Consider the following 3,027-nt stretch of genomic DNA (forward strand, 5'->3'; position numbering starts at 1 on the left):
CGCAGGACCGCCCGACGGTCGCTTTGGATCACGGGTCGACCGTCCGGAAGTATGAAATCTGGTTTTAAGATGGACGGACGACGATACGGGGACAAAGGAAAAGGAGACGTTCCCCGGTGTATATTTTTTATTGCTCAATAAAGTCCTGAAATCCACGAGTGGATCTGTGAAACGGTTGTGCGTGTCTCCTTCCGCCATCGACGGATGTACAGCAGCGAGTCGGATGACGCTTGACCCGAGCGGACGGCGAGGAGACGGCGGCGCTCCCAAAAACCGGAGTGAACTCTTCTGCTCCAAACCAGCCGGTGGGTGGCCGACTCCATTTCAGTGCTTTTATTTTGAAACTACGGCCGCTGCATGGGTAGAAGCAGCCGTTTCGGGTCAGGTGGGGGGGGACGCAGGGCCCCGCCCCTTCAGGAGACTGTGTAAAGTCATTCCGGGTCTTTATCCCGTATTAAATTCGACACAGTAATTCAAACAAGGCCTCTCAGCGTCGAGTGTTGACTCTGGAGATGGAAGCTCGCTCTGAGGATGCAGACGCGCAGCGCATGCTAAAGAGCCCCCCCCCCCCCTCGGTGGATGCCGTCGTTCTTTAAACTCACGGCTTAGAATTCAGACCTGCATGAAGCCCCACCCCCCCAGCATTCCCAGCCACCTGAACCCATCTTTGAACACAGCGGCGTTCCCATTTACACATTCAGGAACGCCGCTGAGCATTATCATTCATGCGGGGCCGTGTCTCTGGCCACCTGGGATATGCCAGACTAATATTGGCTCCGCCTTCGGCTCCGACTCCCGAGGACAAGACCCGGGGCTTAAACTGCTCAACACTCCCGCAGCCCGGCTGCACGGCATGCAGCGCCGCAGAGTTGCTGCAGAGTCGCCATGCGGCCGCTTTCATTTTGAGAATAGTAGGAAAAAACCTCAGGAGAAAGATGCTTTAGAGCTCCGCCCGGGTCGGACCCGCGCTTAAGGGTCCGGCCCTTTAAGGCGCCGCACCGTGACGTTTACGTCTCTGGCGTGAGGCGGGAAAGCCAAAGTTCGAGGAGTCTCGCCGTTCCAGCCGTTCCTTCCAGATCACCTTTCTGACCCCTTTGATTTGATGCAGCAGCATTCCGTAACCATCCGTCCTCCCTTCCCGTTCCCCGGGGAATCCCGGCGCATTAAGCAGCTTCCTGATGACTCCCGGGCTCCGGAAGTGTCAAAACGTCATTCCTGCCCCCGAGGCCTGCGTTAGTAAACCAGCACCAACCGGAACGCCGGTTCCTGGAAGTGAAGGAGCTTTTGCTCTGGATGGATAGCTGCTTGGGGTTCCTCAGGGAGCCCTTCGGGTGACAGGAAGCTCTTTTATCGGCTGGTTTTATTAACAAAATAAGCATTGAAAGCAGCGACACGATAACAGATTCCTCACTGCTGGCACTGAAAGGGCCGAGCATTCCGGGGGCCGATCCGGGGAAGCTGTTCCCGACCGCAGGAGGTGGAGCGAGTCGGAAGAAACGGAAATGGAATCGTCAATTATTGCTCCAGAGGCTAATTGCAAATCTCGATTTTCTCCGATTTGACTGGGAAAAGACAAACGGAAGGATCAGAAGCTGGAATCAACACGGCGGTTCTTCATCGACCAATCGATGAGCGGCTGTTGTTTTTTATCATGATGTTGGAACGCGTCCGACGGCGCCCGTCGTTTGTGCTGCAGCCGACGCTGGCGTCAATAAACAGTCAATCGTTCGCCGCCTCTTAATGATCTCGCTGCACATTCGTGACTTGAAGGTATTGAGGTTGACCCCTAACGGGCGCGGCGTTCTGCGCTGCAGTGCATCGTCTGCACGCCAGACTAATGGCGCCGCGGCGACGTCAGCTCCTCGCCGCCACGATGTGCAACAGATAAAAGTAAATCCCGAAACCATTCGTAGATGGATACCTGGCAGGTAAGGTAGGGGGGGGGGGGGGGGCAAAAGACGGACACCTGAACAGGTAGGGTGGGGTAGCTGCATAAAACGTGCGGCGGAGCATCCAAGGGGTCTGAAGCGTTTCAATGGAGGAGCGCTTTGCATCTTATAAATGTTCATGACTCCGGAGAATTCCAAGGTGAATTGGAAAAAAAAAAAAGATCAAAGAGACTTCAATCTTTTAAAATTTCATGGGAACGATCATTAAAGTTGTTGAGCCGAAAGTTTAGGGGTTTGTTTGCTCCTTTAACATTTATTTTGGAAAAGTTGGAATTCCAATTCGAGAGATGAAGAATTTTTTTTTTTAAAAGCCTTCATCAGCGTCTCGTCTTCCTCCACTGATGTTGACAGCTCAGAGACCCGAGCGGGAAAACTGGGCGCTCCGGAATTCCTGCCGGGAAAATGCAATTGCATCGTTAGGAAGAATGCTGCGGCCTCTCTCAGCTCTGATTGGTCGACGCTATTCCCAGTGATTTACTAATATAATGATTTACTGCCCTGGTTTCTAATGAAGCGTGTTTTTAACATGTTCCCACTTCCTGCCGGGGGGGTGGGGGGGGTCGCTCCCCAGCTCTTTGGAAGATTCATCAGGTAAAATCCAGCGCGACTCACTGGATAAATAATTTGCGCAGCAAATCATGCAGCGTTTAATCTGACGCTAATCCCGGCTCTCCGAGACGAGACTTTACGTTTCACGTAAGGAACACCAACGAAATAAACTCCACAAGGCAAAGATTTAAAAATTTAAGACTCATTCATCCCAGATTTTCGTCGCACTCTTATTTCCTGAAGCGAAACGCCGAACACCTGGTGGGCGTGGCCTTCATCGACCGACCTGAGGCACACCTGTGCGCCGCTCAGCACCAGTCACCTGGGCGAAGCGTCTGGAAACGACGGAAAGTCAACAAGTTCTGTCTCAAACTGCGAGGGTGAAGAGCAACCCATCGTTTTCACTGTAACCATGACAACACAACCGGCCGCACTGCTGAGGAAACCAGCAGGAAAGATTATCACAAACAATTGTGACAGAATGAAAGAAAAATAAAGGACGCAACTCCGCCCCTGCACGGCAACCAAC

The sequence above is a fragment of the Brachionichthys hirsutus genome, chromosome 14 (assembly GCF_040956055.1).
Source record: "Brachionichthys hirsutus isolate HB-005 chromosome 14, CSIRO-AGI_Bhir_v1, whole genome shotgun sequence".
NCBI lineage: Eukaryota > Metazoa > Chordata > Actinopteri > Lophiiformes > Brachionichthyidae > Brachionichthys > Brachionichthys hirsutus.